Genomic DNA, 24886 nt, shown 5'->3' with positions numbered 1-24886 from the left:
GGTACCTAGTCTGATGTACCACCCAGATGATGAACAGACAGATGGTAGGCCATCAAGTGAAATACGTATAAATCATCTCTTCACAGAGGGATCGTTTACCCAACCGTTTGGTTTTACTGTTTGTACAACTTTTGCAGTGTATTGTGTTATTCTAGTAGAGTAGAATAGATGCATTGAAAGTTTAATTAATTATTAATAAGCATATTTAAAAATCGAACATTTAAACGTCTCAACTACTCACGTATGGTAAGAGATTACTAACCCAGTAAAAGCCAAGCCAATACGCAACGAGAGTTGGACGTTAGGCTGTTGGTCGGCAAACGTTTGCCAAATGATATTTTATGCGGTGTTATAAAATACGGCAACGTGCCCATTTACTTCTGAACTAAAAAATAGTTAAATGATTATTAAATAGGTGATAAGGCTTTGTGCCCTTTGTATAAAGACTAATTATCACTTATTATATTCAACCACTAAATAGGACTAGGTACTTACTTACTTTGTTTCGTTTCCGTTTGAAGGTTGAGTCAGCCAGTAATTACAGATACAATGGGCTTATATTCTTAGTTCCCAAGTTTGGTGGCAAATTGGCGATGTGCAGAATAGGTAATATTTCTTACAGCGTCAATCTCTATGGCCAGTAGTGACCACTTACCGATTTTTTGCTTAACCGCCTACTAATTAATAATAAAAATATGGTTTAATGATTAAAGAAGTATTACACGTGCTTATTTATAGTAATAATTTTAACACCGCGCATTAATCCTTTTATATCTATATAAATGGACATACTTTAAGCAAGTTTTTATCTTAATACTAGAAGTTGGATTACGAGAGCAATTTAAGAGACTGTAATTGGTAAAGCAATGAACGAGAATTGTGGGGGAAGGTGTTAAATGGGCACTTCAGCTAGTTTTCGTAGAATAATTGGCCAATTTTTTACATAACTTTAGAGAAAATTAACTTCTTTAAATGGTATTTAAATTAAAGGGAATTAAAAACGTGAGAACATCTGAAGGTATGAAAAACTTCAATAAAGTAAAATAACAGCCTGTTAATGTCCAACTGATGGGCCAAGACATCCACTTCCTATTTAGCAGAAGATTTGGTTACACGTGACAGAATCTCATCCAGTAAATGCATTTTTCCTCGCGATGTTTTTCTTTACCACCGAGTATGAGATAAATTATAAATGCAAATTAAGCACATTCAGCGGTGCTGGCTCCGGGTTTAACCTCAGAATCATGGGTTTAGATTCACGTTTTGTAATCAATGAGCCATACGGTTTTTTTCAACTTCAATAGTTTTTTAACAACCAAAATATTATATTTATTTATGTTTATAAATTAAACTTGGCATCAGAGGACAGGAAGATTTTGTCCAGCCATGGGCTTTTTACAAGCTTACTTACTTTACCTTCAAGAAAAGAGCGTACACATTTCTTAAAGGACGGCAATCTACCTGCAAGCTCCCGGAGCTGCAGATGTCCGTGGGTGATAGTCACTTACCATCAGGTGAGCTACTCATGCTCCCCTGCTCGTTTGCCACCTATACCATAAAAAAAGCTGTTGCAATCATTTTGGACAGGCATTTACATAGATAAGAAAACTGATCAATGGTACCCAATTAATCTGCATCGCATATATCTCTCCTACAAGTATATCGAATTAAAAAAAGCGTGTATTTTCTTGATTATATTAGGTCACCAGACAGCAAAATTACCACAATTTCTTAAGCCTTTTCATAATATAACGACAAAAATAAGCGAAGACAGTGCAATGTGTGAATGCGAGTGAAAATAAATACTCTAAATGCAATTTTAATACGACGCCTCGGGCGTGCCGTAATACCGCGACTGCTGGAACAAGATAACAACATTTTCCCAACACTAGTATGTTGTTGACTCTACAACAATAAACGTTTATGTGTATTCATCATAAAGTAAATTTTTGGTATATGTATTGTGTATTTATATAAAGATTTTGTGTTTTTTTGTTTGTTTGTTGTATTTAAGGCAATTTACATTACACTACATTACATTAACAGTCTGTAAATTTCCCACAGCTGCGCTAAGACCTCCTCTCTCCCTTTGAGGAGTAGGTTTTGGAGCATATTCCACCATGCTGCTCCAATGCGGGTTGGTATACACATGTGGCATTGAAATTAGACACATGCAAGTTTCTTCACGATGTTTTCACGTTGAAATCATCGGTTAAGATGCACGCGTTCTAACCACTGGGCCATCTCGACTCAATTTGTGACAATTAAATCAATAGTTTGATATCATTCATACTAATATTTCAAATGCGAAAGTAATGTTACTTTCCGTCCGTCTGTTTTTCTATCCGTTTATTGTTCTTTCACAGCCAAACCATCGAATCGAATTTGATGAGATTTGGTATGAAGCAAGTTTGAGCTCTGAGGCAGGACATAGACTCTTTCTAAAACGCGAACGGAACCACGGGCGACAATTGGTAAACTATAAATATACTAATATTTATCTTATATGGAAATCTTTGAAAAGAAACTCCACGCCTTTTAACATTTTAGCTTTTATTAGCTTAATCTCCGTGTATCTATGTAACGGAAACTTCAACGTGATTTTCAACATCTTCAAGACATCTGATGACTTAAAAATTAATACAGATACTGATGACCGATTACTGCACTATCATTTATTAATTTATCCTTACTATTATGTCCAGGATTATTAATAAAAAAATACTGGTATTACAGGTTGCCTACGTACCGTCTCCCTAGTTTTGGTAAATGTTATTATTTCGGGTGTTTTTGAAGTTTCTTGAACTGTTATATTATTTGTCATCGATATATTTTGTTTTGCGTAAAATGTATTAATGTTAATATCCATTACTGTATTTATTTTAATAAAGGGTACTATTATTAATAGACTTAAAATATTTAAGTCCCATAATAGAATACCTTGTTTTATGAAGATGACTTTACGGAGTCGTAAACATGGTATTAATAGTTTACAGAAAATACTTGATGGCAGGGCTTTGTATAAGCCTGTCTGGGTAGGTACCACCCACGCATCATCAGATATTCTACCGCCAAACAGCAATACTTAGTATTGTTGTGTTCCAGTTTGAAGGGTGAGTGAGCCAGTGTAACTACAGGCACAAAGGACGTAACATCTTATTTCCCAAGGTTGGTGGCGCATTGATTGTAAGTTGTAAAGAATGATTCTTATTACTTACAACGTCAATTTCTACGGGCGGTGGTGACCACTTACCATCAGGTGGCCCATTTGCCTGTCCGCCTACCTATTACATAAAAAAATAGTAGTATGAAATATGAACTCCCAATCAAATCAAAGCAATTGAATAAATTTATCTTATACTCGCCCTACAGCCGGATAAGATAGAATAAAACCGAATGAAATTTTAATTTCACCAAGTGATTCTATATCAATCCGCCCGCTAAGGAATTCAGTAACGGTAAAAGCACTTACTTCTTCTCAAGTTTTGAAATACTCGAAGTTTTTTAAATGCTTAGCTAAGGGTATTTTTTGTCTCATGTTAATGGACTTTTCGTGTGATTTCTATTTGTAAAATGTCTCTAAGTTTAAGTGTTTTATAATTAAAGAAATTGTAATGTATCAGAAATATAACTATATACTTTTGTAAACTCTTCGTTGTAATATAATGTAATTATAAAAATAACTGTGTAAAAAAATTTATTAGAAACAAAAAAAATATGGTCACATGAATGACCAAAAATATATATATATTATCTTAAAATTACTTCATACATACCCTATAATGGAAAGGATATCAAAACCGAGGATCAGACCTATACTATCCCACGGCTGGGCTAATCTTTATCCACATATTCTACCGCTAAACAGCAATATTATATTGTTTGAAGCGTTAGCAAGCCAGTGTAACTAATGGTACATGGGACATAAAATCTTACTTCTAGGGGCTAGTTTCTTATCGGTGATGAAAAGAATTGTTAATTTTTCCTATACCACCAATATCTATGTCAGCAGGGATCGTTTACCGTGAGGTAGTAGGAATTAAAAAAAAACGGTCGCATATCACTTCCAGATAACGACCACGTTCTGCGGTAAGTTACAAGTTTGTTTTCTTGGAATACCTATACAATTCCGAATTCTTCACCTTAACTCTAGAACCGTTGAAATTTGACACCCTGTAAACCGCCGGCGGGACAAATGGCCTAGTGAAGTTATCGCTTTAATGGTTTAGTGTTTAGTGATGAAGTAAAGACATTTAATTATATTTTATATTGATTTTTTTAATTATTTTTATTAGGCTTTATTATTAATCCAAGGCAAAACAAAAAAATATAAAAATACAAAAAACAAGAAAAAATGATGTGGTGAAAAAATATAATTTCATAGCTACTGCATACAATACACTCATCAGTATTGTCGTAATTTAAAATAATAAAAATTACATGTGCGGCTTGGGACGTCCGACACGATTAATAATAATAAAAAAAAACCTTCTGTTCGAAATACGGCTAGCGCTGTAGGTTAGAGTGAGAGAGGTAGAACCTGCCTACCGCTGCCGTATACGTAAGAGAAAGGGAAACCAAACATACTGGTGCCGTAACGCGTTACGTAACGAAGCGGTTTACCCTCCCATAACAAGTTATTACTTCACATATCATAATATCATATATCGTCAACAAAGCTAAAAGGATTAGCTTTGTGGCTGCTCTAAAAAATAATCTTGATCTTTGATCCAATAGCGACACCACAAGACCAAAATGTTAATATTCGACAAATATATTCTTTTACAGGATTTTTCACACACGAAATTTCTCAGAATTTATTACAACTCTGAATTTACTCAACAGAAGCAATCTGGAAAATCGATAAATATAATTATAATAAAAAGTATATTCTAAGAAAAACACGAGTCCTTCGTCAGTTTTATTATAACAAAATTACATTTCATAAAACTGCAAGACATGTAATTTCTTCTCGTACGCTACAAAAGCTTCATATTATACAATGTAATCATGCTTATTGTGTAACTTTATAATGGTCCGAGGTGTATCACAGAGCTCTCATTATGAGGCCCATCTCGTGTAGAAATCTTCCATACGTACGGCCATTCAAATCTCTTTCTTATCGCAATGGTATAAGATATATTTTCGCTTGTTTAAATTTGCAATAGAATTTTAGATTTCAGTTCAACCATCTAAATGAACTTAAGGCATAAACCAGACTTGATACTTGGCAAGGTTTCAGTTTCAAGGAACTAGATACTAGTAAATTAGTAAGGAGTTTCTTGAAGAGAAACATAGCAGATAAAATAGTTCCCTTGTTAAAAAATCAAGGCATTAACATTTAAATATAAAATGTATAATTACATTGCAAAGAGAAATGTGTCGTAGGAAATTTGGTTGGTAAGAAGTCGCTATTTATTAGTTACTCCATTAAATAGTTGACATTATTAAATAAATTGATAATGTATGAGAATAATTAAATAAAAATGACGAAATTGTTTATAAATATTCTGCGTGATTTAAACAATAAAAACAATAGTTTACATTTTATTTATATAAAACCGAATACAGTAGAAAGAGAAAGAGATAATGAGAAAGAGATGGAAAGATCGCCATAACGGTTTTTCATTACGTAACAATTTCTACCAGTATTCACAGTAGTATTCACTCTACTGTAAGCCGGGTAAAAGAAAAAACATGAATACACTATGGTATGTGACTACTACAAATACCGAAAATATTTTTGGTAGTATAGCAGTGTCGCTTCTTAATAAGCTATAACTAAGATTTCATAATTGTATTAAAACCTTTGCTAGAGTAGTAGAAGTATTCTCAGAGTAGATGTACAGCTTAGGGGGTCAGGATTAAACAATGCACATACTTGATTATTATTGAACCTAAAAGCCTCTAGTCTCACTGCTTGGAAAAGGCTTCCTTTCATATTTTTCTTACAATGATATCTTTCGCTAGCGAGCACGGAATAAATTATATGCACTTATGAAGCAAATGAAAACTGCTTTTAATTGGTTTGTATTGCCAATTTTTTGTCAAGAATCAAGGTGATCTAGACTATTTTGGCAACTTTTCTCTATTAGGGCAAACAAAATTTAGTTCACGTTTGTTGCGTAAACATTTTGGCGGTCGGTACACGCTAAGAACTAACATATACCGATATAGGAGCTAAGATGTTAAGTTCCTTGTGCCTGTAGTTATACTGGCTTACTCACTTTTCAAACTGGAACACATCAATACTAAATATTGCTGTTTGTCGGTAGAATATATGATGAGTGGGTGGTACCTACCGAGACGAACTTACACAAAGCCCTACCACGACGTAAGTAGCTTGGGACTCGCTCCTTTTATATGGGAATCGTCTTCCTGAAAAATATCGAGCACTTCTCTGAATAATGTTACTAAAACCGAAAGAACGAATAACCATAATTAAATGGATACTTATTCTTTCCTTAGTACTAAAGACATAAAAAACATTGGAGTTAAACGCCAACAATGAAAGGACAATATTCAGTACTTTAAATAATACCAGCTGTGCTCTGCGGTTATACAATAGAAATAAGTCACAATTTATTTTAATTATACGTTTGGTCTCTGTGTTTATAATACAGGTTCAGTTACAGCTTTGTTTAATGTATATATATTTTTTATGATATCGGTAGGCGGACGTGTAAATGGGCAAACTGATGGTAAGTGGTCCCCACCGTCCATAGACAATGGCGTTGTATGAAGTATTAAGCATTTCTTACATCGCCAATGCACCACCAACCTTGGCAACTAAGATGTTACGTCCCTTGTTCCTGTAGTTACACTAATATAGATATGTATATGTTTATGAGTCGTTAGAACGCGTGCATCTTAACCAATGATTGCGGGTTCTGCCTGGTTGTAAGATCCACTGAATTACTATATGCTTAATGTGTGTTTATAATTCATCTCGTGTTCGGCTGTGAAGGAAAACTCGCGAGGTAATTTGCAATTTTTTAGAAAATTTGACCAACACGCATTGAAGCAACGAAGTGGAATTAGCTACAGACATTCTACTCAAAAGGAGAGAAGAGGCCTTAGCCGTTTACTTTTTTTCCCAGCTTCTAAATAAATGTGGAACACAATTAGTTGAGCTAAAATTTTAAATTAATGACAAGATACAAACATGTGTTGTTAAATAATAGCTTGTTATAAAGTATATGTTTACCACATAATTTTATATATAATATATATATGTCGGAGAAGCAGGATGCCGAACAGTTGGGTTCGGGGATTGATCCGACATTTGTAAGACTATGTGGGCGTGCAATGGAGATATTCACAAAATAAAACGTATTTAATATCGTCTGATTACTGTATTAATTGATTCAATAATCGTACACCACAATAATATCAAAGGATTACAATAATTCATCTCGATTAAGAGCAAATGGGTTTGCAAGCAACCATCGCATTCGAGAAGCTTGTCAAAACATAACGACTCGCGTTGCCATGACGCTTACAACTCCATTCGGGGTGACCCGCTCTTATAAGTAAATCAGCCATCAAACATTATTGCCAACTACTCGATTCATTAATTATCCAAATTAACAACTAAAGTAACCACGCTCCGATTCGGCCATCCTGAACTATCACACGTCCTCGTGTGTCTCGTTGCTGTAAAGCTCCTCGTCTGTAAACAATGAAACAACAAATGTACACATCATAACACGCTTGGCCATTCTGACCACCACACGATGAATATTATAACCGTCCATGCTATCTCAATAGCATAATATTCTCTAGCAGCATAACTTTACAAGGTAAGCGACCAGCAAGACCACCAAGGTCTATTTACGCCACTAAGTCAATCTCTTGCCACCAAGGCTGTCATTTGCCACCAAGGCTGTCATTTGCCACCAAGGCTGTCATTTGCCACCAAGGCTGTCATTTGCCACCAAGGCTGTCATTTGCCACCAAGGCCAATTTTGTCACCAAGTCAATCACTTGCCACCAAGGCCATCATTTGCCACCAAGGCCAATTTTATCACCAAGTTAATCTCTAGTAGGGTCACTATGCTATGCTTTCTCTTACCAAGTAATTTGTTAACACCGAAATCAAAACAAAATGAAAACTGCCCACCGTTATCAATAGAAAATAGACCTAGAGCTGGGGCTTCATGGTGCAGATATCCACTCGACGTTCCACAACCGACTCGCTTGTTTTGTTTTCCTTCTTCGCACAACGCGTCGATATGTGGCTTCGCTCGCCGCAGGAAAAACACGTCAGCGGGGATGTTTTCTTCGGGACGTCCATTGTATTTCTTGCTTGCTTGAGCTGTGGCATTGGTAGCCTGCTGAGTGAGCCTGCGTAGTCTGATATGTGTTCTGATCCCACTTCTGATGTCGGAGAAGCAGGATGCCGAACAGTTGGGTTCGGGGATTGATCCGACATTTGTAAGACTATGTGGGCGTGCAATGGAGATATTCACAAAATAAAACGTATTTAATATCGTCTGATTACTGTATTAATTGATTCAATAATCGTACACCACAATAATATCAAAGGATTACAATAATTCATCTCGATTAAGAGCAAATGGGTTTGCAAGCAACCATCGCATTCGAGAAGCTTGTCAAAACATAACGACTCGCGTTGCCATGACGCTTACAACTCCATTCGGGGTGACCCGCTCTTATAAGTAAATCAGCCATCAAACATTATTGCCAACTACTCGATTCATTAATTATCCAAATTAACAACTAAAGTAACCACGCTCCGATTTATATATTAAAAAGAAATACCTTCGAATAACATCGACAAATGGTTTATTTATAATTGGTTGTATTAATCTTGTCTGGTTTTAATTTAAATATAAGAAGATCTTTACTTTGTGGTAGGGCTTTTTCCAAGCCAGTCTGACCCCTCATCATATATTCTACCACCAAACAGCAATACTTAGTATTACGGTGCTTTAGTTTATCCGGTTTCGGACGTAACCTTTTAACTTCCAAGGTTATCGGCGTTTTGGAAATGTAAGGAATAGTTATAAATATTTTTTTAACGTAAAAATAGATGTTTTGTAAAATATTTTATTAGAGATGTTTTTATAAAGACAACACGCACATGCGTTAGAAAGTATATTTGTTTGAGACTTATAGTACGACACAATTTAAATGTAGCATGGAATTAATAAAAATAACAATTAATCGTCAATTTGGCGAATGTATTCGGTTACATGGACATTCAAAATTATTACGTTTGCATAAAGATCATTTTCGCATAACAAACAGATAAAGATTGATGATTCTTAAGGCGCACTTAATTCGGATGTTATCGGTTTTACGAATTTTGCCGATGCTACATCTAAGTTATGTCGTACTATATTTCTAGTTGAATTATAATTGGTAATTGTATTCTACCCTCTGTCGTTAACTCTACTTGCACTTTGCTTCAATATAATGGGATGAGAGTATTGCAATGTTCCGACATAAAGGTTGAATTAGCTAATGGAATACAAGGAACATAACAACCTGAGTTCCATATTTGGCACATTAGTAAAATTAGGATCATAGGGCAAATTCAAAGTCTGTTTATTTGTCTCTTTGTTACGCTTTCATGTCCTAAATGACCATCATGATTTTCGCACATACGTTGTCAGGGATACAGAAATGGACATACGTTTCCCCCTCCCACCGCCGTCATTTCTCCTCACCCATGAGTCTAGTCGCGTGCGGAAACTCAACAATGTGTATACTGATTAAAATAATATAATATAACAAAAGTAAAGTTCTACTCTAAGTGTCACAATTATTTACAGAACACAGCGTGCACAAAAAGAAAACAAATCAACATCTTAACCTAATGTAGCTTCTTAATTTTAAAACTACTCAAAAATACATATATATAAAAAAATAAAAAGCTATATAAGAAAAAATATTTAATTTATATATAAGAAAAGATGCATCAACTTAGACATATATTTTTTGCTGCCCAGTACGGTCTTTTTCATTGGTAATCAAATGGATACTACGTAATAAATAGACCAATATCTCAAAGGTCTAGAGTTATATACATAAATATTTGTGATTTCTCCTCCAATCAAATATCAAACCTGTATTAGTAAGAGAGATAAAAAGGCAAAAGGAGTCTGGTCCGAGCCCTCTTACACATCAGTCAACCGTCACATGATACCTATTAAGGCTATATGACAGTACGTTTCAATGAAAAGATAAAGTAAATGATGTTAGAATTTACTATTTAGATCGTAAATTATTTCTTTGAAAAGTAAATTCCGTAAATTGCGTAAAAACCGAATTATTTCAGAGTAATTTAACAATAAACAATCGTTTTCTATTTTTTTCTTTAAAATATATTTCAAACGAGCACTAGCTCAGACTAACTAACCATTTGAAATGAACTATTTGTATGAATACAAACGCAAAAACCTTATTCAATAAGAAATATTTCAATTTATTATGGCTTTGGAAATCCTGACTACAATACTATGCTGAGTCATGAAGTATCAATTAAAATTTTTTATATAATAAGAAGATTCGACTTTGCTACTGATGTAAAGATAGACGAACAAATAGAAATACTTTCTTTCTACCTTCATAAAAAAAAATCAAAACACACACTAACATAAATAAATTCTTGTTCAAAACCTGATATTCAAAATGCGTTGAATTAATCCGACACTTCGTATAAATGTCACAAAGGTCATTAATGGACCGGTAATTGACAACGAAAGTCAACTGTGAAATTGGCGTGCTTTGACATCATGTAGTCAGATGTTCGTCAAGGGAATGAAAAAGGAGATTACATTTCACGCAATCCATTACATCATCAGGTGACGTGATAAATCAATGATCAAATACCTCTTTTAGAAACAATCTAACATTTCGTCGTGATCGTTTTTTTTAGTTGATTGGACTCAGAGTTGAATGGCGAATATTCTCATAATCATCGGCTTTCCTTTCCTCTTTTTAAAATATATGATCTTTTTGTTGTCTCTGTCTTTTTTTGTAAATAATCGGATCTAGGAAAGATCGGATCCTTCTTTAAGGTATAATTGTTAATTGAAATTTTTCGTTCATTTAAATATAATAATATGGTCGACAGTTGAATAATTAATGATTATAATGTATCTGACTAATTATGGCTAGTGTGGCCATTCTAATAAGAGGTTTGTGGCTGCAGTGGAATTACTACTTGTGCACTAATACAAGTCCAGTATCTATTTTCTTTCATTCATACTTCGATGGAACGGTAAATCCGATACGATAAAAGGAGTTCAGAACTAGTCCTGCCAATTTTTAAGTTCTGTGCTGTTACTAAAACATTTTCTAACCCCAATAACTTTTTAGTGACCAGACTCGAGATTTGAAACCAGGACCTTGAGATCTGCTGCCATGTATGTATGTATGTATCTTACAAATGTATGTATCTGCCTAGAGGCAGAGGCAGTGATTTTTCCCATACCATCTAATTTTGAAGATGGAAAAGCGATTTTATTTTCGTTAATTTTTTTTTTAAGAAACATTAAAAATCAGATAATAGATTACATAGATCGTATTAAAGTCTTCTGCATTGTTTTAAAGTACAATGCCATAAGACATACTGTGGAAGAAACTAAATTATTTAAGGAGTGCCGTCTTTACATCAGTTAATGCCCTTATTATTTTAACGTGAACGCTGAAGAGTTGAGCCAGTCATTGCAGATTAGCATACCTAGTTATCCTAAACAAACAATTTTTTGTGTTAAGGAGAAGATTTTTTTTTCATCCCGCTAATCTCAAGATCTAATTATCAGGCTGCAAAAAAAATAATACGTTCGATATTCAGTTCATTTAGAAAAGTTTGGAATGATAATATCACGAGGGGAAAGAAGTAACGCTTAGCTAGGACTAAGCCGCATGGATCAACTAGTATTACTATAAACGTTCATACATATTGTAAATTTAAAATAAGTGGAACCATGGAGCAAAACTAGTATGCTATATAACTGATAACTTTCATCGTAACTTATTCTGGTCTTCGCTAGAACTTGAATATATGCAAATTTCGCAAGAAATCTCCAGGCTCCAAGTTAAACCTTTGACAGTGCATTAATTAAAGTTAGGCATTCAATTTTCTAATAACCTAAAGTACTGTTATATCTTAAAGCAAACTCACTCTAGCAGATTGTACTTCGGACGTAAAATGATGAATTCGTAAATTATATCTATTAGTCAACAGTTATGTTCATCAATGTTTAATTACAAGGAAGGAAGTTTTGTTTGAGAGCCGGGATTGGTCAGTGAATAAATAGAGGACGGGGATCTTAATCGAAAATTGTGGCTTTTGATCCGGAAAAAGCGGAGTTTCCATAGGCTTAGTTGGTATTTATTATTCCTCTCATGTTCAGCGTTGAAGAAAGACATGTTTTGTAAATATGCCGAATGATATCCCGTAAATATATCCATGAATAAACACCATGATTGCAGTACACCAGTAGTATGATAGAATAAGCGGTGAAGATTTTCCTTACGATGTGATTAAGCCTTTGCCTAAAAGAAGGTCATGTACATTGTCTGTTGTGTATATGTGAAACTTTGGAAACACTTTAAAGTAGAAATCTAATTTCACCATTCTGTTCCAATAAATCTTGATGGATAACAAAACTTTAGTGAACATTTACTAAAGTTTACTAAATAGACTGATTTATTTCTTTGCCACCGATTGAATATAATGAACTATTTTTAAGCACATTACATAGGCGCTTAAATAACCTAAATGGTGGTGATAAACTAATCTAATAAAAGCCTTCCAAAGGAGGATCGCTATAAGGTGGCTGAAAAATTGTTCCTGCAGTTTATAAATTACGATGTGGATACTTCTTTTCATAAGTGGAACATGGGTAAATGAATTGTGGCATTGACAATACCAATTTTATACAGAATGCGGATTTACCAAAAAAGTGCATATTTTTTATGGGTTTTGTTTGTGCCAATAGGACACAGAGTTCACTAAAGTCACGTTTGATGGGAAAGACGCAATCGAGATTGATCGATCGAGGCTTGTATTATGTGTATAAGAATAAAATCAATTTGTTTAGTTGAAAATGATGGTCATGAGCATTTGAAGTTATTCTGCTTTTGTCTGTGTTACAGGCATAAAATATCATATGGCGCTAAATATATATTATGAGCGTTAATATCTATCTTAATTAAAATGTCTAATAAACTTGAGAAGTCACAATTAAGATTAGGCAGTTTAAAAATTTTAAACTCAATTTTGATGTTACGAATAATTCTATATTTAGATCCAGAGATTCATTTGCGGCGTCATTTCTATTCCATGATAGAATTTAAATTTCAACACGCCTAAAGAAGTATATCTTAAAAAATTGTCATCACAAAATTCACCTACAATAGTCATAACATTTACAAGTATAAACAAAGGTAGGCATTTCAAACAATACCTATCTCATAATCCAATCAGGGCTGTGAATCGAATCGTAATGAGGTCCGACCCTCATCTGAGGCTTAATTACTTATCATCTAATGATAAAACTGAAGATTAAATTCATGTTAGCTACTTTGCCCTTTGCGAAATGATTTATTCGCGCCATTGAAGCATGACTATAATTTAAATTGGATATCGATTTAGATTTATCGCACGGAGATTATATGTTATTATTGTTTAAATACGGTGCTACTTTTTATTGAACCTGAAAATTTTATTTTCTTGATTGAATGCTTTACCAACCTAACGTAACCGTAATAGACAGATTTGTCAAAATATGCATTCGATAGTTCAATTTTTGAGGAAAGTTATTTAATGCTATTGGATTTGAGTAGAAACGGTCGTGTAAAGCGAGTGAAACCACGCGGAACTGGTCGTATATAATATATTTACACCAAAGGTTGTAAGGTAACAGAGGGACACAGAGCAATGAGTTTATAAATTATTATGCGTCTGCTGCTTCAAAGTGAATTAAATAATACCTTTTCACATGTATTGGAGCAGTGTTGTGAGAAGTGAAGTTAGTGAAAAGGGGTTTGACTAGGAATGAGTCATTTTATTTAGGCTTACTTGGAAATTTTAACTTTGGGTTAGGGCTACAAGTGACTTACACACTAATCATAATTATATTTAGTATTACTGTTGTAAACTCACGCTGAGTGAGCCAGTGTAACTACAGGTGCAAAACCCACAGATGGTCCATGGATGGTAATGATCACTGATCATCATGTGGCGCGCTCTCCAACCTACCAATACTTAATTATGAATGTGGACATGAACATGCAGCCTTCTCTCCCCGGACACGGGGGTGAAACTATTTCTTTATAAACTAAAAAAAGTGTATGTTATGTTATGTGTAAAATATATCTAACGTCAGCTATCTTAGAAAAATAAACGTGATTTAACACCGCTATCAACACAACAGTGACAGATGATCGTAAACTTATTTAATTGGCCTGGCCATAAAATTAATGCCATAGTTTCCCCTCAAGAGTATCTTGAGCTGCGAGTCATAATATTCATTAATAAGGTTCATATTTATGGCAGAATTTTGAGATAAAGAGTTCCTATTTTCATAACGGACTTGTGTATGGGCACTTATTTATTTTGCGCTTTGGAAGGTAGGATTGAAACTGCTGCATGTGTATTCATCAACCTGTATTTGAACAGCATGGTGCTTCATATTAATTTTAATCATAATTCCATACTTGTAAGTGACTTTTGTAACAATATATATAAATGGTAGTCTTTCCGCAAAAAAAGATATTCCATACAAGATTAGGATAAATTACTGTTGGTGTTGGAAATGTTATTAATGGAACAGTTCAGCGGTAGGTACTTTATCTGGTGGCAGGGCTTCGTGCAAACCCGTCGAGCTAGGTACCACTGAATCCTCAGATTTTCCAAAGCCCAACAGTAGTACTGTTTATTAAACTGCGTTCTGAGGGCTAGTGAGCCGCTGTGACTGCATGTAAGGGACATTGATTAATATCTTATATCCCAAGTTTGATTGCTTGGGTGCTGGGAAAATTATGCTTGATATAAGCATAATTTGCCCGTCCATCATTTAGATATTATGTCCACACAATGTTCTTCTACCAGCTAAAATAATATATACATCTAATAATATGATTTCTATACATCAATAGGTACTAAACCGTAAATAAATAATACGAAAAATATTTCAGTAAGATGACAATGTTATAAAAGAAAATTAAACAAATTATTGCATCAAAATTAAAAGGAGGGTTCGGAAATATAAAACGAACTCACATCGTTTTCTTGTTTGTAATATTAAATTAAATGCCAAATCAAAGGAAATGTTTAAAGACTTTATGTTGCTGACCGAAGACGTTATGGGGTAGGATTTTTGTTGTTTCATTTTCCTTATTAAAATGATAAATGAAATCAAAATGAAAGTCCCTAAACAAATACTTTATTCAAGTAACTATAACATTAAACGTGTCTTACTTAACAAGATACAATAAAATGTAAGAATTCATATCTTACTCGTGAAAAGTTGACGATCAACTTACGGCGATACGCCATTTTGATACGTGTGTCCCATACATTTTAGAATTATTATAGTCCACGTTATATATAACATTCTGGAATTTCACATTCTTGTTCTGCTGTGAGATTTGAGTGTCTTCTTACAATATATCTCTACTGATATAGATTATATTAAAAATAAGCGACAAGAAATACCTGTATTGAAACTTTATAAATTGAATTCAAAAGTTATTGTGTATTATCGTATATCGTTTTAAGTTTAAGTTTAAAATTTGGAAAATTAAACGTATGTGTGATGTTTTATCGCTCAAATGAATATTTAACGCGAATTCGCAATTCAAAATTCGAGTCGCAAACTTTGGTGTTACAAGGTAATCTTAACTATAAATGGAGTGAGAAATGCCGCACCACCTCGTCAAGTTCTAGATTCAAATCTCGGAACAATGCATGTTTTTAATTTTACTGAAATCTGACACATGTGTATCTAGCGATTCGCATTGGAAGAACATGGTGGAATAAGCTAAAACTTCTCTTCAAAAGGACAGGAGACCTTAGCCCAACATTGAGATCAGCTCAATTAAATTGAATCTAAAATAAATGAAATTGACATATATATTATTAATGAATAATATCAAAAACAAACACAAAATGTTTTTTATTGAAGTAGGCTTATAAAAGCACTTTTGAATCGTCAAGTTACAGTGTCGAATTAAATGTAAATAAAACATTCGAAACCTTATTACTTCCTATTGAATTTTGCGAGTTGTTTTGTCGCAAATAAGAAATCACAAATTAAAGTTAACATTCATAAAGCTGCGTCTCAGCAGGGGCAACTTTTTTCTTGTCAACACCCGTTGGCGACAAAACTTTCTTAAATTTATTTTTGTTGTCACCGAAATTTATACAATGTTGAGTTAATGTTGTTAACTTTACTCGGGCGAGTATTTCAACTGTACAACAATGACAAATCCAAAAAGCCTTATGTATTGAATAAAGTATTGTTTATTTTGAACCAACCGATACCTGCGGTTTTTTCGAATAGTCGTTATATACATAAAAAAACTTCGTCATAATATGTATATAAGTCTGGAAACCCTGGCAGTGAATAAGAAATATATTTTTTTTAACGTTTGCCAAGCCGTGATAGCAATGTGGTTACGGAAGTTGGTGATGGTAGTGAAACGCATGCATCTAAAGTGTTGGTTGCGGGTTCAAGCCCAAGAGAGCATGACAGATTTTGTATGTGCTCAATTTGTGTTTATAAATTATCTCGTGCTCGACGGTGAAAGTTAATATCGTAAGGAAATGTGCATGTTTATATTTTAAATGGTGAAATAAACCTTCTCCTCAGAGGGAGAGGAAGCCTATTTTACATTTTAAGAGAACGACAAATTGGCTTCACTTTTACAAAGAGTATATTTAATGTGCCTTTGAGTGGTCACATTGTCTGCAAAACAATAAATATGTGCATATTTTTAGAATCAGCAGATTTATATATTTATTTTATTTATAAGTTACCAAACAAACTGGCAAAACGTCACATGCAAAGTGGTCAAGATCACCCATGGACACTAGTTAATAAATAATAAATATTCGACAACATCACATACATTACTCTGATCCCAATGTAAGTAGCAAAAGCACTTGTGTTATGGAAAATCAGAAGCAACGACGGTACCACAAACACCCAGACCCAAGACAACATAGAAGACTAACGATTTTTTTCTACATCGACTCGGCCGGCCGGACCTCGGAGTGGTGTACCCATGAAAACTACTCGACCACGGAGGTCGTTATGACATTGGCATTAAAAATATTAACCATCCATTATATCGCCTATGCGTCTCCAACCTTGGCAACTAACTCACAATTTAGTAGTAGTTATGTTCCGGTTGGAACACACAACGATTAGTCGAATATATGTTATCAACTTAGACGGACTTGTATAGAGCCCTACCACCCAGATACTTAGCAAAAATCGGTATCATATCCAGTAAATATATATTATATATATAAAAAAAAAATAAGCAAATATTAATTTTAAAATATAAATAGAAATTTTATTAGTTCAAAGAATATCGTACGATTCTCTCTGATTTCGTTTCCAAATCATACTAACTTGTTAATATTAAAATTAAACAAAACTTTGATTTCTTGCTACATTCATTGTTATATAAACATACTATGAGTTAAATTTCTATGAATTTAATTTTAAATAAAGTGTGACAATTGAGTTTCTTGCCGGTTATTCTCAGAAGAATCTATAGTACGAACGGTAGGCAGCGTTATATTGTATTTAATTCTGTAACATTATTCGAAAGCGCTTACAAGAACTTACTAAAGAATAATTTGATTTCATTTCATTTGTAAAGGTACTATATATAAATATATCTGATTCAAATAAAGTATCTTACCCCTTACAATCAAATCTAAGTGAAAGGAATTTTGAAAATGTCGATTAAAGCGCGCTGGTTTATAAGATAACCAGTTCTCTTTGAGGTACATGAATTATTTGTGATAGGCTAACACGAGCCTAGAGCCTAGAGCCTAGTCTAAACTGAGGTTTTTTCATAACAACAGCCAAAATAAAAATACTATTGATATATGTTTAGATGTTTTGACATTAAATATATTGACACTTGATCTTGAATCTAAGTAATATAATTTTATTAGTATTGTATAATTCTCGAAGAAAAGAAAGCAATATGTAAATTAGAAATTGGGATCGGATATAAAGACTATTTTTATTTATTTTTTATTTATTTTATAACACGGATACAACTTTAATTGCTTATAAATTTATTGATAAGGCAAAAAAACTACTGACACGTGGATCTAAATTGAAGGTTGCACGTTCAAATCCGGAGGAACACCATTGAATACAACTTGTGTTTATAATTCACTTCGTGTTCGCTGGTGAATACTTCATTAGGTAACTAAGCGAAGGATGTCTACCACATATGAAGTAGTTTATTAAATTAAACTCTAAGCCTTCTTAAGTAGAACGCAGGTTTTGTCCAGCGTTTGGATATATTTGGGTAATAATATTACTCCTTTAGACAATTAAAGTCTTTTTTTTATAGTAGGGTTTTATGTAAGCCCATCTAGGTACCCACTAATTAGATCTTCTTTAAAAACAGTAATTATTTTTTATTGTTATGTTACTGTGTAACTAGAGGCACATAGCATTGTAATTTCCAAGGTTGGTGGTGCATTGGCGATGTAGGAAGTGATTAAAATTTCTTGCAGCGCCAATATCTTTGGATTGTGGTAACCACTTACCATCAGGAATCCTATTTGGCCGTTCACATATCCGTCCGCCGTCCATATATACACAAACAATTTTACTAAGAAACCTAAACTTTAATAAAACATTTATAATTTTTTACTTAGGTTCATTGGTGTCATACTTAATAAAAATAAGTCTACTTGAAAGCCTTAATTGAGGGAACTTATAACTTCAGTGACGACGTTGTCAAAGGATCCTTTTACTGAACTAAGTAAGGACTTTTATATTTTCTCTCATAAAATTCTATGATACTAAATGAAATGCATTTAAATTATTACTTGCATTAAAACCGCAAGTTCATATAATGTACATGTAGGTACTATTTCGGGCGACATCGGTCCACTGGACAACTAGATATTTGATTCGTCAATTCTCACTATATTATGCTGAATGCATTTGATAGGGCACTGAAATTTTTCGAATATCATCTGACCATCGCATTATTTTAAACATTTATTTATATATTAGTTATTAAAATTAGGGTCTTCACTATATATAAATAAGACTTAAAAATAGTTACTGTATACAACATGACCGCGTGGAATGGTGGCAAGAATGCTATGTTGAATCGCAACTCCGATCCACTAGGCAAAAAAATTAATCAGACCTCCTGTTACCAGTAAAGGAAATAAGGCGAATTATTATAATTTTAATGAAGATTTATCGCATTATATCATGAAATAATTAAACAATATTCACCACATAATCAAATATACATCAAAATAATTAATTTAAAAAAAAAAATTTAGTAAATTTTTTCCTAAGTTTCCTGAATGATAAATATTTCTTTCAGCGCCACTTTCTAAGGCCACTTACCACCAAAGTGATAACCACTTACCATTAGCAGGCCTTGGTGGCCTTTATCCTTGCCATAAAAAAATATTTTACGTTTCTATCAAATTCTTTTTGAAAAATACTGAATTGATTTTCATTAAATTCTCTTTGCAACGGTATGCAAACTATCTTGATTCCGTAAACTAACAAGAGTATAATTATAAAAATTGTTGCCGAAAATATTGATAACAATTTTTCAATCGAAAAGCACCGTCTGCTGCTTCGTTTCATGAGTCGTGCTGTATTATATTTCTGTTGAGTAAATTTACTTTCGAATCACGGCTCTCTAACGAAAAAAAAACATAAAACAAAAAATATTAAAATAATTCTACAATAAAAATATTTAAAATCTGATGTAATATTTTCTTTTTAATATAAAAATCACAGATAAATAATTAGTACTAATTCGTCCGATTATAATTAGACTTGAGGATCCAGACTAGACTTCGTGATTCATTATTAAAAATCAAATATTCATTTAAAAATAAAAGTATCGTATTTGAATAGACTTAATTTATTTTTAAATTATGAACACTATTCATTCAAACTTTACCAAAATCGACGGTAATCAAACCTCACGTAAAAAGTCTCAATATTATCAGTAATATAATATGATTAAATTGTTTTAAACTTAACACTATATTTAATATCAAATCAAATAATAATATAAATAAAATAAATAAAGAAACAGTCGTAAATGTTCCACTGGTGGGCTGAGGCCTCTCTATTTGATAAGCACGGCTTGAGCTCTTTATACCAGACAGGTCCAATATAGATTGGTTGATACTCATGTGGCTGATAAATGTCCAATACAAGCAAGTTCCTTCAGAATGTTGTCCTGCACCGCCGAGCGTTAGATGCTTTCTAAACACAAGCACATAGAAAATCAGTGTTGTTTGAACCCGCAATCGTCGGTAAAGATTCACGTATTACAACCACCTCAGCTAAAAGTATAAATTAGTCATTATATTCATTATTCAGTATATATTAATTATTACTATTACGTATTTATATCAAAACGTCGAGGTAAATCTCTATTCATATAATTAGGTCAAACAAATGTACCGCTCACGAGACATCTTCTTTTACGTCATCGTTTACGTCACGAGGGTGCTTAGTAAATGTGTATGTGTGAGTGTAAATAAAAGCTTAGAATTTGTTGCGTATATATTTGAACATAGTTCTTTTACGCGGCTTATAGTTGAGTGTTTTGGTAGATATCGTCAAGTAAGGAGAAAGCGTTATGCCGCCTCCAGGTGAGTTTTCGCTATGTCTCTTTCTATTTGATTCGGTTTTATATACTATTATTGTTTATTGTTATAATAACAATTGTATTACAAGTCATTTCATTACTCTCAAACGTAAATTATTTGATAAAAATGTATAGACCACGAGACCTTTCGTTTTTTTTTTAAATATAATATGCATCGTACGTGACAATGGAACACCTGATTTTAAATGGTCACAAACTCAAACTCAACTCAAATTCCTTTATTCAACATAGAAGCATTACACTTTCTTATTGTTGGTCAAATTAAACACTAGCACCGGTTCGAAAAAAGGAACACCCTGACCTGAGTGAAATGGCGAAAGAAACTCAGCGGGTCTTTTTTTTTTTGTCAAATTAATTACATACATAATTGTATATGAATAGAAACAGCCGCCAACCCAATAGATATTGGTATCGTATGAAGTAATACCGTACATAGTCAATACGCTAACACTTTCCCAAGGGAAACAAGATGTTATGTCCCTTGTGCCTGTAGTTACACTGGCTTAGTTACCCTTTAAACTCAAACACTACGATAAGTACCTACTGCTGTTTGGAGAATATGTGATAAGTGGGACTACCCACTCATTTGTGAGCTTTGTCCAAACCAATCAGGGCAGGTACTAGCCTACCCTAATTGGCTTGCACAAAGCTCGGCTAAGTATTTTTTTGCTAATCATATTCCGTTAAATTGTCTATTATTATTAAAGCACGCACTCCCGTGACGTCATCAGGTCATCAGGTCTCATTGGGTTATAATTTTAAGTGCATTGGTAACACTAATAATAAACGGTAAAGTTAGCGTAACACTCCCTTCATAATTCCTACGTTGATCACATAATATTTTGATTAAATAAGATATTGAACAAATGCGTGAAAAAAAAAAAAAAAACAAATTTTCAAAAATCGAAACAACGCAATTTGTTCAAATTTTTAACATATAACATGTAGTTTTATTTCAATAAACAAAAGACCGATAACATTTTTTTACCCCCACAGAAAATTTGCTAGCTAATAAAAGCAAAATAATTTATAAATATTTGAAAGTTACGAAGCAAAATGTTCATTAATAACTATCCATTAAATCTCAAGATCAGTATTACAATACAATGATAAAAAATTTAACATTTAACACAAATAATAATTTACGTTGACTTTTTAAAAGCAATGTCTTGTCAACATTCAACAGTTTACGGATTCATTCCAGTATTTTTCCCGCCGCGATAGATTCTGCCACAGATTATGTAAATGTCACGGCGGACAGAGTAAATATAAGAAATGAAAATACCGGTTAAAAGTTATACGGTTCAGGAATCAGCCGAGGTACGTTTACAAACTTTGATTCTCATTTGAATAAAAGGAAAAACCTCTTTTCTTTGTCTCTCAGTCATTGTTTAGTCTTGTCCCCTGTGTTACGTTAATGGAATTGAAATGTTCGTTTATTTATAAAATGCTCACACTGAGTTACGTCCGACTTTATTTGATTACTTTTAGCTTGAAAAGGTTTAATCATATTTATTTTATAAAGAGTTATTTGTATGTTTCCGTACTCACAATAATACAATTTATACATTCTCTCGTGTTATATTAATCCAGTTCATTAAATTACTTAAAATAATTAGTACAATTAGTGTTCAAGTCAAAAATATATTCATGTTTTTTATTATATAAATTTTGGTTTACTTACCTTCAGAAAAAAATAGACTGCTAATGACTTTCAAACCTCCGTGTCGTGTTCAGAGTCAGCAGTCAGGAAAGATAGCATTTAGGTCAATGACATTTCACTTCCTCAATGAAAATATGTCTTAATATAATTTTAAAATGATTGACATACGTACAATATGGGGTGTATATTAATCAGGCGGTTCTAACGAAATGAAATTTTGCAAAGGAATTCCTATGAAACGTTGTGCTCACCGCACTAGGTAAGGAGTTTCCAAAATTGTATTTACTGTATGAACAATTCACATATGTATATAGAAACGATACACAGCTTCCAAAACAAAAAGCTTTTATTTGGCTGAATATCATTCGATACATGTAATTTTTCTTGCGTTGTTTTGCTCAGCACTAGATTAATTATTATAAGCACTTCTGAATCGTCATTATACGTCACTAATTAAATTTGAAGCCACCACCGGTTCGGAGTGTTTCTAACGAAAAAAACCGGCAAGGAAATAATAAATTGTAGTTTTGTAAATATATGTATGTATTTACAAAACCACAATTGCAGGTTGTACAATTGCTTTACGAATAATGGTTTCGTATTATAATGATTATTTTTGTACTACAAACGATAAATGGGCATTGACTCTCGTTAGGTCGAAAAGGATTGACGTTTCGACGAATATAAATAAAAAAAAATATTTATTATAATTCTGTGGATTTGCGCCAACATATTTGAACAACTCTCTGATACGTTTATAGGCATTAAAGCTTAAAATATATATGTATGTTAACCCCTTAATACCAAGAATATAATATTATTTCAATACGAAAGTAACTAACCAGTGTTCAGCCTTTATTTAATATTATTAAAAACAATTCCATTTTAGCTTTTGTTTCTAAAAAACCCATAGAAAAATGTTTGTATGAACACAACAAAGTTCTCAGTAATGAGAATTCTTATTGTGGTTTAAAAATTGTGTTATACTGGCCGTTATTATATGACATATATCCTACTGAATAAATGTGAAAGTATATATGTTTGTTATACAAACACGGTTTGACGGATTTGGATAAAATTAGCAATAGAGATACCTGACCTCAGGTCGGGGTGATCATTTAAGTTACCCTTACTAGTTTTTACTTTATTTTACATTTTACATTAACAGACTGTAAATTTCCCACCGCTGGGCTAAGACCTCCTCTCCCTTTGGAGAAGGAGAAGGTTTGGAGCATATCCCACCAATGCGGTTTGGTGAATACACATGTGGCAGAATTTCGTTGAAATTAGACACATGCAAGTTTCCTTACAATATTTTCCTTCACAGCCGAACACAAGATGAATCATTAACACAAATGAAGCATATGAAAATTCAGTGGTGAACCCGTAATCATCGGTTAAGATGCACGCATTCTAACCACTGGCCCATCTCGGCTCTAGAAGCATTATTAAATAATATAAATCATGAAAAAATAACTTTCCTTCGAATGAGAGAAGGAATCATACCGAAACGCACAAAGATTCCTGTTTGATGGTAGAATACACAGACGAATCCGCGTAAGGTTGTTCTACCGTAATCTGATTCATTAATCAGTAAACTGTTTATCCTTTTCTGAAACGTTTTCAATAAAATCATTTCTTGGTTGAAATACAGAAGACGCTATATTATTGGCATGTATACGAAACATGCTTACCAAATTATTGAGTTATCGTTTCAGAATATCGATTTATTTATTTATTTAAACCCATAAACAAATTTTCTTAATACTAATAGTTCCAATAAATACATGTAAGAATAATTATACAAGGAATTCAATAGCAAAATGTAACTTTTAGTTATTACAAATGATATATAGCAATACTAAGAAACTCAAGTTAGATGAATATTAACCTCCGTACTAAATAACTATAAAAGTCTGTCAATATTCCATTGGTGGATAATGGCATTTCTTGGTAGAGAGGTTTTGGAACCTATTTAACATCGTGCTTATAATACGGGTCAGTGGACGTGAATTACAAATATAAGTACAGCGAGTAACTATTTAGTTTTTTACCAATTATTCTAATGAAGAAGAATGATTATGAAGAGTGTATGATATATACAAAAAATAACAGTCTTATAAAGTCAAACTTTTGGGCTAAAGCCTCTCCCCTTTGAGGACAAGATTTGGAGCTTAACCTACCACGCACTATTTTTCCCCAGATCTTTTCCTTTACCAAGCACGAGATGAATATCAACTCAAAAGCACATGATTTCATTGGTGTTTGCCAAGGATTTGAACTCAGAATCATAGGTCACGATTCACGTCTCGTAACAACTGGCCG

The sequence above is a fragment of the Vanessa atalanta genome, chromosome 20 (assembly GCF_905147765.1).
Source record: "Vanessa atalanta chromosome 20, ilVanAtal1.2, whole genome shotgun sequence".
Lineage (NCBI taxonomy): Eukaryota > Metazoa > Arthropoda > Insecta > Lepidoptera > Nymphalidae > Vanessa > Vanessa atalanta.
Note: the sequence above shows the minus strand (reverse complement) of the source record.